Here is a 12,119-nt window from a genome sequence, read left to right as displayed (position 1 = left end):
AGCATCAACAATGCGCAGGCAGTAGAGGCACAATTACAGAACTACCTAATGGTCTTTTTCAAACAGGCGTTCCCTATTCTTCAACAGTTTCATCACAATTTTTTGTTAGAGAATCGGATGAAAAACAGATGCGGACTTAAGTGTTTACATTCGTTGTGTAAATCCTTTTTTCACATCCATTTCCTAATGAATGTCTCACTTTTGGAATGATTAGAATACCAATAGTTCGAAAATTGATTGACTGATCCAAATTCCATTTAAAGAAAAGCTGTTTGCGGGCTGGCAAGCCGGCTGCTGCATCCTTAACAACCGATGAGTCTTCAGCTGTCAAGGAGGTTCTCCCCTGACAGCTGAATGTAAGAATAGCTGGTTGCTAAGGAGCAGGCCGGGAAGCCGGCCGCCGCGTCCTTAACAACCGATGAGTCGTCAGCTGTCAATGGGGTTCCCCACCAACAGCTGAATGTAAAAAAAAAACATTGCCCGCAAAGAAAACACTTTGAAAAAAACAGTGTTACTGTCCCCACCAATCCATACCAGGCCCTTGCCCCCCGCTTCTGAAACCTACCAGACCACATGCCCTCAAAATGAGGGATCGCTTTAGGGCAGGGCCAAAGCACCTTGTTCCAGGGCCTCTTCCCAAGAACCCTGACCAGTGGTTGTGGGGGTCTGCTAGTAGGGGGCTTATCAAAATCTGGAAGCCCACTTTAACAAGGGGGCTCCCAGATCCTGCCCGACCCGCATGTGAATGAATATGGGGTACATAGTAAAAAAGTGTCAAAAATAAATGAAAACACATAGACAGTTTTTGGCAATTCCTTTCTTCAAAAAAAACGAAAGTAAAAAAGAATGTCCCCTCGTGTAGATGCATCATCAATCACGATGCCAGCCCCGACCAAGGCTACTATGTACCCCATATTTATTCACATAGAGGGGTAGGATCTGGGCCCCCCTTGTTAAAGGGTGGTTCTGGATTTCGATAAACCTCCCACCCACAGACCCCCACAACCCCCACAACCACTGGCCAGGGTTGTGGGAAAGAGGACCTTGTCCTCATGAATAGGGTTGAGCGAACACCTAGATGTCCGTGTTCGACGGGTTCGGCCGAACTTTAAAAAAAAGTCCGGGTCCGTGTCCCGGACTTTTACCGAACTTTTCCCGGACGCCGAACCCCATTGAAGTCAATGGGGACCCGAACTTTAAGGCACTAAAATGGCTCTAAAACACCAAAGGAAAGGGCTAGAGTGCTGCAAATGGCAGCAAAACGTAATTAAGAGCATGGCAAGTGCTCTGCAAACAAATGTGGATAGGGAAATAACTTAAAACAACAAAAAAAAACAGAAAAATAAAACAATGTTCTTCTTCATCTCTGAAGGACGAGGCCCATATGGAGTAGGAGGGAGGTTAAGGTGGTGGTGGATGTGGCGGTGACATAGGCGTGCGCACAGGGTGTGCTGGGTGTGCCTGGGCACACCCTAATCACCTAGGGCACATAGCATTGCCAGTGAGGAGATGGGAAAGATCTCCCTGGGACCTGCTCTGCTCTATTTCTCCTTGCCTACAGGTACATGGCCCCGATACATTACTCTCCCTGCTGGCAAACACATGCATGTGTATTTCAACTTTGGGGTGCACACCTTAATGCAATAGGCTGCGCACACCTATGGGCGGTGTAGGTGGAAGCGGCGGTGGAGGAGGACCAGGGCCGGATTAACAGCATCATGGGCTTGGTGCTGAGGATTTTGAAGGGCCTTAGGGCCGTGCCTTGCCATGCACCCAGAGGAGGAAGGGTGCAGCCATGCATGCCTAATTCAACATGGGATGCTGTCTCTGAAGCCCATAAACACATCCATGCATCGCCAACTGTCCCTCCTTGTCCGGCCTTCACGCTGTGTGGGGAGGTTCTGAGGGTGCTGCCTGGGGAAGCGAGCATAGAAGCCAGACTTCTGTGTTTACAAGTGACAGAAGAGCGGTAACAGTGAATATGGCCAACCCGGGGCCTATATAAAAGGTAGGGGCCTGGAGCTGCAGCTCCAATAGCCCCTACATTAATCTGGCCCTGAGGAGGAGGACGAGGTAGCCAACACTGCTTCTTTTCACAAATTTTAAATGAGGGTACACCCCAAAAGAGTGAGAAAGAGCAAAAATGGAACAATGGGTGGGTAAGGTCGGTATCCATTGCTATTCTGCATAAGGTACGGAAAAGTCCCGTGGGATCCATGCCTGGTTCATTTTAATGAACGTGAGCTTGTCCACATTGTCTCTGGACAGGCGGCTGCGCTTGTCTGTTATAACGCCCCCAGCCGTGCTAAATACCCGTTCAGATAATACACTGGCTGCAGGGCACGCCAGCACCTCCAAGGCGTAAAGGGCAAGCTCAGGCCATGTGCCCAATTTGGAGACCCAGAAGTTGAAGGGGGCAGACCCGTCATTCACTACATGTAGGCGTGTGCACACATACTGCTCCACCATGTTGGTAAAATGCTGCCTCCTGCTAAGACGTTCCATCTGAGCTGCTGGTGCTGCTGTTTGTTGTGGCGTGCTGACAAAGCTTTTCCACATTTCGGCCATGCTAACCCTGCCTTCTGAGGTGCTGGCGGTGCCCTGGTTGCGTTGGCGACCTCCTCCTCCTCCTCCTCTGCCTTGTGCTTCCACTGTGGCCCCGCTGTCAGATGGGAATGCCAGCAGCATGGCGTCTACCAGCGTGCGCTTGTACTCGCGCATCTTGCGATCGCGCTCCAGTGAGTGAATTAAGGATGGTACGTTGTCCTTGTAACGGGGATCCAGCAGCGTGGCCACCCAGTAATCAGCACAAGTTAGAATGTGGGCAACTCGGCGGTCGTTGTGGAGACACTGCAGCATGTAATCGCTCATGTGTGCCAGGCTGCCCAGAGGCAACGAAAGGCTGTCCTCTGTGGGAGGTGTATGGTCCGTGTCCTCTGTATCCCCCCAGCCACGCACCAGTGATGGCCATGAGCTGGCCTGGGTGCCACCCTGCTGTGAACATGGTTCCATCTCCTCCTCCAGCTCCTCCTCCTCCTCATCCTCCTCATCCTCCAGAACTGTGCCCCTGCTGGACAATTGCGTCCCTGGCGTTTGCGTGTGCAGGAACCCACCCTCGGAGCCCCTTGCGAATGACTGCCCTGAAAGCCTTGGAAATGTTACCTCTTCATCCTCCTCCTCCTCCTCATCCTGTGCCACATCCTCTTCCATCATCGCCCGAATTGTTTTTTCAAGGAGGCATAGAAGTGGGATAGTTAAGCTGAGAACGGCGTCATTGCCACTGGCCATGTTGGTGGAGTACTCAAAACAGCGCAACAAGGCACACAGGTCTCGCATGGAGGCCCAGTTAAATTAAATAGCGGAATAGAAAATATGATCCAAAAAAAGTGTATGTATATCACACGTACACAACCACACTAGGCCCCAATTACTATTGTTTGTACCCCTAAAAGGCTAGATGAGGAGTAGGGGGAGTATGGAACAGGCAGCACCCTCAAACCTTCAGAAGTATGAGATGAACCCCAACAACTTGGAAAGGTGGATCTCTCTCACACGTACCGACACAGACTATCCCGCAATTCAATTGATCCTCAAAGGTTTTTATTGAATAGCGGAATAGGAAATATGATCAAAAAAAGTGTATGTATCTCGCACGTACACAACCACACTAGGCCCCAATTACTATTGTTTGTACCCCTAAAAGGCTAGATGAGGAGTAGGGGGGGTATGGAACAGGCAGCACCCTCAAACCTTCAGAAGTATGAGATGAACCCCAACAACTTGGAAAGGTGGATCTCTCTCACACGTACCGACACAGACTATCCCGCAATTCAATTGATCCTCAAAGGTTTTTATTGAATAGCGGAATAGGAAATATGATCAAAAAAAGTGTATGTATCTCGCACGTACACAACCACACTAGGCCCCAATTACTATTGTTTGTACCCCTAAAAGGCTAGATGAGGAGTAGGGGGGGTATGGAAAAGGCAGCACCCTCAAACCTTCAGAAGTATGAGATGAACCCCAACAACTTGGAAAGGTGGATCTCTCTCACACGTACCGACACAGACTATCCCGCAATTCAATTGATCCTCAAAGGTTTTTATTGAATAGCGGAATAGGAAATATGATCAAAAAAAGTGTATGTATCTCGCACGTACACAACCACACTAGGCCCCAATTACTATTGTTTGTACCCCTAAAAGGCTAGGAGTAGGGGGAGTATGGAACAGGCAGCACCCTCAAACCTTCAGAAGTATGAGATGAACCCCAACAACTTGGAAAGGTGGATCTCTCTCACACGTACCAACACAGACTATCCCCCAATTTAACTGATCCCCAAAGGTTTTTGATTAAATAGCGGAATAGAAAATATGATCCCAAAAAAGTGTATGTATATCACACGTACACAACCACACTAGGCCCCAATTACTATTGTTTGTACCCCTAAAAGGCTAGGAGTAGGGGGAGTATGGAACAGGCAGCACCCTCAAACCTTCAGAAGTATGAGATGAACCCCAACAACTTGGAAAGGTGGATCTCTCTCACACGTACCAACACAGACTATCCCCCAATTTAACTGATCCCCAGAGGTTTTTGATTAAATAGCGGAATAGAAAATTTGATCCCAAAAAAGTGTATGTATATCACACGTACACAACCACACTAGGCCCCAATTACTATTGTTTGTACCCCTAAAAGGCTAGGAGTAGGGGGAGTATGGAACAGGCAGCACCCTCAAACCTTCAGAAGTATGAGATGAACCCCAACAACTTGGAAAGGTGGATCTCTCTCACACGTACCAACACAGACTATCCCCCAATTTAACTGATCCCCAGAGGTTTTTGATTAAATAGCGGAATAGAAAATATGATCCCAAAAAAGTGTATGTATATCACACGTACACAACCACACTAGGCCCCAATTACTATTGTTTGTACCCCTAAAAGGCTAGGAGTAGGGGGAGTATGGAACAGGCAGCACCCTCAAACCTTCAGAAGTATGAGATGAACCCCAACAACTTGGAAAGGTGGATCTCTCTCACACGTACCAACACAGACTATCCCCCAATTTAACTGATCCCCAAAGGTTTTTGATTAAATAGCGGAATAGAAAATATGATCCCAAAAAAGTGTATGTATATCACACGTACACAACCACACTAGGCCCCAATTACTATTGTTTGTACCCCTAAAAGGCTAGGAGTAGGGGGAGTATGGAACAGGCAGCACCCTCAAACCTTCAGAAGTATGAGATGAACCCCAACAACTTGGAAAGGTGGATCTCTCTCACACGTACCAACACAGACTATCCCCCAATTTAACTGATCCCCAGAGGTTTTTGATTAAATAGCGGAATAGAAAATATGATCCCAAAAAAGTGTATGTATATCACACGTACACAACCACACTAGGCCCCAATTACTATTGTTTGTACCCCTAAAAGGCTAGGAGTAGGGGGAGTATGGAACAGGCAGCACCCTCAAACCTTCAGAAGTATGAGATGAACCCCAACAACTTGGAAAGGTGGATCTCTCTCACACGTACCAACACAGACTATCCCCCAATTTAACTGATCCCCAGAGGTTTTTGATTAAATAGCGGAATAGAAAATATGATCCCAAAAAAGTGTATGTATATCACACGTACACAACCACACTAGGCCCCAATTACTATTGTTTGTACCCCTAAAAGGCTAGGAGTAGGGGGAGTATGGAACAGGCAGCACCCTCAAACCTTCAGAAGTATGAGATGAACCTCAACAACTTGGAAAGGTGGATCTCTCTCACACGTACCAACACAGACTATCCCCCAATTTAACTGATCCCCAAAGGTTTTTGATTAAATAGCGGAATAGAAAATATGATCCCAAAAAAGTGTATGTATATCACACGTACACAACCACACTAGGCCCCAATTACTATTGTTTGTACCCCTAAAAGGCTAGGAGTAGGGGGAGTATGGAACAGGCAGCACCCTCAAACCTTCAGAAGTATGAGATGAACCCCAACAACTTGGAAAGGTGGATCTCTCTCACACGTACCAACACAGACTATCCCCCAATTTAACTGATCCCCAAAGGTTTTTGATTAAATAGCGGAATAGAAAATATGATCCCAAAAAAGTGTATGTATATCACACGTACACAACCACACTAGGCCCCAATTACTATTGTTTGTACCCCTAAAAGGCTAGGAGTAGGGGGAGTATGGAACAGGCAGCACCCTCAAACCTTCAGAAGTATGAGATGAACCCCAACAACTTGGAAAGGTGGATCTCTCTCACACGTACCAACACAGACTATCCCCCAATTTAACTGATCCCCAAAGGTTTTTGATTAAATAGCGGAATAGAAAATATGATCCCAAAAAAGTGTATGTATATCACACGTACACAACCACACTAGGCCCCAATTACTATTGTTTGTACCCCTAAAAGGCTAGATGAGGAGTAGGGGGAGTATGGAACAGGCAGCACCCTCAAACCTTCAGTATGAGATTGTGTTCACTGTACCCCACAAAGATTGAGTTCACTGCACCCCACAATGATTGTGTTCACTGCACCCCACAAAGATTGTGTTCACTGCACCTCACAAAGATTGTGTTCACTGTACCCCCCAAAGATTGTGTTCACTGCACCCCACAAAGATTCTGTTCACTGTACCCCACAAAGATTGTGTTCACTGCACCCCAAAAAGATTGTGTTCACTGCACCCCAAAAAGGATGTTGTTCACTGCACCCCAAAAAGGATGTTGTTCACTCCACCCCAAAAAGATTGTGTTCACTGCACCCCACAAAGATTGTGTTCACTGCACCCCAAAAAGATTGTGTTCACTGCACCCCAAAAATGATTTTGTTCACTGCACCCCAAAAAGGATTTTGTTCACTGCACCCCAAAAAGGATGTTGTTCACTCCACCCCAAAAAGATTGTGTTCACTGCACCCCAAAAAGATTGTGTTCACTGCACCCCACAAAGGATTTTGTTCACTGCACCCCAAAAAGATTGTGTTCACTGCACCCCAAAAAGGATGTTGTTCACTGCACCCCAAAAAGGATTTTGTTCACTGCACCCCAAAAAGATTGTGTTCACTGCACCCCACAAAGGATTTTGTTCACTGCACCCCACAAAGATTGTGTTCACTGCACACCAAAAAGGATTGTGTTCACTGCACCCCAAAAAGATTTTGTTCACTGCACCCCAAAAAGATTGTGTTCACTGCAGCCCAAAAAGATTGTGTTCACTGCAGCCCAAAAAGATTGTGTTCACTGCAGCCCAAAAAGATTGTGTTCACTGCAGCCCAAAAAGATTGTGTTCACTGCAGCCCAAAAAGATTGTGTTCACTGCAGCTCACACACAGAAAAATGGATGTGGATCACTGACACCTGCCTATCTCCAATCCCACACCACACAGCAATATCGATTGTAGTTTGTAGAACACAGTTTCCCTAAAATTCAGCAGACTCTGTCCCTAACAGGATTGAGAAGAGATCGTAGATCAGGATTGAGTGCAGACCCCACCCCCCACACAGCAATATCGATTGTAGTTTGTAGAAGACACTGACCCTATATAATTCAGCAGACTCTATCCCTAAAATGCCTACAACTCGCCCTGCCTAAACACTCCGACCTGTCCCTCAATTCTATCCGGACACAAATGGTTTTTTCCTGCCTATCTTTCCCTAATCAGCAGCCAGCACGTTGATGTGTGCTCTGTCCCTGAATCTAAGCAGCATAATGACGCCGCTGCGGCTGCCTCGAACTTATAAAGACTTGGTCACATGCTTCAGACGGCCAATCACAGCTACTGAGACATTTGCAGGCATGGCTGGGATGGCTTAAGGCACACCAGTTAAACGATTGTTGATTGGCTGTTGAAAGCCCGCCATGAAAAGAGCGCCAAAGCATGCAAAACCCGGAAATAAAACGACCGAACACGGATTTTTACCCGAACATACAGTAAAGTGTCCGTGTCCGTGTTCGGGTACAAAAAATCCAATTATTCGGTACGAACACGAATAATACAGTCCGTGTTCGCTCAACACTACTCATGAACATTTGGGGGCTCGCTCATCATCCCCTTTCCTGACTTACCAGGCTGCATGCTCGGATAAGGGTCTGGCATGGATTGTAGTGGGGACCCCTCGCCGTTTTTTTTCACAATTTTGTTTAATCCTGGCAATGTTTTTTTTTTTTACATTCAGCTGTTATCAGGGAACCCCACTGACAGCTGATGACTCATTAGTTGTTAACCGGTTGCCGACCGCCGCACGACTATATACTGCGGCGGTCAGCCCCGGCCAGGCAGAGTGACGTAGGGGTACGTCACTCGCCTGTCACTGACTTGCGAGCCAATTGCGGGCGGGCACGCGCCCGCCCCGTTCACTGACAAGCCGTCTGTCATTCTTCCCTGTGTAAAAATGAAGATCAGACGGTTCTACTATGTAGGACCGTTGATCTTTGTTTTTACACCAATAGCCATGTCCCTTTACAGTTATAAACACGCCCCTAGGACACACTTAACCCCTCCCTCTCCAATACAGTTAACCCCTTCCCTGCCAGTGTCATTTTTACAGTAACAGTGCATATGTATAGCACTGATTACTGCAGTAATGTCACTGGTAACCCCAAAAGTGTCAAAAATGTCAGTCAAGAATCCGATCTGTCCGCCGCAATGTCGCAGTACCGCAAAAAAAATCGCAGATCGCCGCCATTACGCGTTAAAAAAAAAAAACACCAAAAATGATAAAAATCTTTCCCTTTGTTAGTAAACGCGATAACTTTTGCGCAAAGCAATCAAAATACGCTTTTTGCGATTTTTTTTTACCAAATATATGTAGCATAAAACAAATTGGCCGAAAATGTTAAAACATTTTGATTTTTATATTTTTTTTTGGGGAATTTCATATAAAAAATGTGAAAAATATTGTTATTTTTGCAAAATTGACGCTCTTTTTTTGTTTATAGCGCATGATCAAAAAATCGCACAGGTGATCAAATACCACTAAAAGAAAGCTCTGTTTGTGGGAAAAAAAGGACGTCAAATTTGTTTAGGTACAGCGTCGCACGACCGCGCAATTGTTCGTTAAAGTCACGCAGTAAAAAATCGCAAAAAACCCCTGGTCTTTTAGCAGCCAAATCCTCCGAGGCTTACGTGGTTAAGGACGCGGCGGCCTGCTTTCCGACCCACTCCTTAGCAAGCAGCTATTCTTACATTCAGCTGTCAGTGGGGAACCCCGCTGACAGCTGATGAGTCATCGGTTGTTAGGAGGATGCCGTCGGGTGTCAAGTCCTAACAACTGATGCAAAAATGGACCGTTTGTCCATTGACATCCGTTTAGCTTTGCTTCCGTTTTTTTTTAAACGGAAGAAAAATAGGACTTTCTTCTGTTTCAAAAAATGGATGTTAAAGCGGAGTTCCAGCCATTTACTCACCTGTCCAACGGTCCAGCGATGCGGCCGCCGGAAGCCTCGATCCTCTCCCTCGGCGCCGGCATCACTGCTGTGGGCACCCGGCTGTTACAGTTTGCGGCTTCACAGCCGGGTACCCACTGCGCATGCGCGAGTCGCGCTGCGCGCCGTGATTGGCCGGCAATCTTCTGGGACCTCTGACGTGTCCCAGAAGATTGCAGGGAGGGAGGGGGAGAGGAGAACTTCCGCTCAGGGCGCCGCGGCGCTCCGAGCGGAAGTGGGAGCGGGTACCTGTCAAAACTAGGTACCCGCTCCCCCCCCCAAAAAATGACATGCCAAATGTGGCATGTCGGGGGGTCAGGACTCCCTAAAGCGGAAGTTCCACTTTTGGGTGGAACTCCGCTTTAAGGAAAGCTGATGTCAGCGGATGTCAACGGATGATCATCCGCTAACATCTGCTTGCCCACAGGAATACATCGGTGTCTGTTTTTCGTCCGTCAATGAATGAAGGAAAAACGGACAAACGGAACACCCGTGTGAAAGGCCCTCTAGCATTCAGTCATACAGAATGACTGAAGAATGAGCTTATTCTGCGCCTGTGTCACTGCCTACATATTAACCGCTTCCATACAGAGCAGTTAGACCCCCTTCCTGCCCAGACCAATTTTCAGCTTTCAGCACTCTCACACTTTGAATGACAATTGCTCAGTCATGCTACACTGTAACCAAACAAAATTTTTATCATTTTTTTCACACAAATAGAGCTTTCTTTTGGTGGTATTTGATCACAACTGGGGTTTTTTTTTTTTCGTGATATAAGCAAAAAAAGAGCAAAAATTTTGCAAAAAAAACACTTTTTTTTAGTTTCTATTATAAAATTTTGCAAAAAATTAATTTTTCTTCATACATTTGGGCCAAAATTTATACTGCTACATATCTCTGGTAAAATTAACCCAAATTAGTGTATATTATTTAGTCTGTGTGAAAGTTATTGAGTCTAGAAGCTATGGTACCAATTACTGAAAATTTATCACACCAGATGTACTGATGGCCTATCTCCTTTCTTGAGGCCCTGAAATGTCAGGACAGTACAAATACCCCCCAAATGACCCCTTTTTGTAAAGTAGACAGTCCAAGGTATTTAGTAAGAGGCATGGTGAGTTTTTTGAAGTTATAATTTTTTCCCACAATTCTTGGGAAAATGAAGAAAACATTTTTTTTTCTTTTTTTTTCCCAAAACGTTGTCAATTTATAAGCTATTTCTAACACATAGCATGTACACAGCAAAAATGACACCCCAAAATTCATTCTGCTACTCCTTCTGAGTATGGTGATACCACATGTGTGAGACTTTTACACAGCCTGGCCACAAAAAGAGACTCCACGTCCAAGTAGCACCATAAGGCGTTTTAGGAGCATAAATACACATAAAACTTTCTTACTACCTATCACACTTTTCAAGGCCCTAGAGCACCAATACAATGGAAAAGTCCACAAAATGACCCCATTTTGGAAAGCAAACACTCCAACGTATATTCTATGAGGCATTATGGGTCCTTTGAACTTGTCATTTTTTTCCACAAGTTTTTGGAAAATGTGGGAAAAAAATGAAAAAAATTTTTTTTTACACAAAGTTGTAAATTTATAGAATATTCCTAACACATAGCATGTACATAGCAAAAATGACACCCCAAAATACATTCTGCCACTCCTCCTGAGTATGGCAATACCACATGTGTGAGACTTTTTCACAGCCTAGCCATATAGAGGGGCCTAAACATCCAAGGAGCATCATCATGCATCCTAGCCACTTGCCTAGGCCTATTTTTGACATTTGGTGTTTACAAGCTAAAATCAGTTCTTTTTGCTAGAAAACTACTTAGAACCCCAAAACATTATATATTTTTTTTTAGCAGAGACCCTAGAGAATAAAATGGAGATTATTGCAATATTTTTTATCACACCGTATTTGCGCAGCGGTCTTCCAAACGCATTTTTTTGGGAAAAAAAATCACTTTTTTTAATTAAAAAATAAGAAAACAGTAAAGTTAGCCCAATTGTTTTCCATAATGTGAAAGATAATGTTACGCCGAGTAAATAGATACCCAACATGTCATGCTTCAAAATTGCGCACGCTCACAGAATGGTGACAAACTTTGGTACTTAAAAATCCCCATAGGCGACATTTTAAAAATTTCTTCAGGTTGCTATCTTAGAGTTACAGAGGAGGTCTAGGGCTCAAATTATTGCTCTTGCTCTAACGATCGCAACGATACCTCACATGTGTAGTTTGAACACTGTTTACATATGTGGGCGGGGTTTCTGTATGCGTTCGCTTCTGCGCGTGAGCTCGCGGGGACAGGGCGCTTTAATTTTTTTTTTTTTTTTTTTTTACTATTTATTTTATTTATTATTTTTTATTTTTTACACTGTTTTTTAAAAAAAAAAAAATTGATCATTTTTATTTCTATTACAAGAAATGTAAACATTACTTGTAATAGAAATAGGCACGACAGGACCTCTTTTTTGTGAGATCTGGGGTCAAAAAGTCCTCAGATCTCACAAGTACACTAAAAGATAGAAAAAATAAAAAAAAAAAATTAAAAAAAAATTAAATAAAATGAAAAAAAAGGGACCTTTAAACTGGTTGCTAGGCAATGACGTTTGCCGTAGCTCCGGTCCTCCAAGACCATAGAGTCAAGTGAGGGCA

Source organism: Pelophylax lessonae (genome assembly GCF_965119305.1).
Source record: "Pelophylax lessonae genome assembly, chromosome: 1".
In the NCBI taxonomy this organism is placed as follows: domain Eukaryota; kingdom Metazoa; phylum Chordata; class Amphibia; order Anura; family Ranidae; genus Pelophylax; species Pelophylax lessonae.
This window is presented reverse-complemented; position numbering follows the sequence as displayed.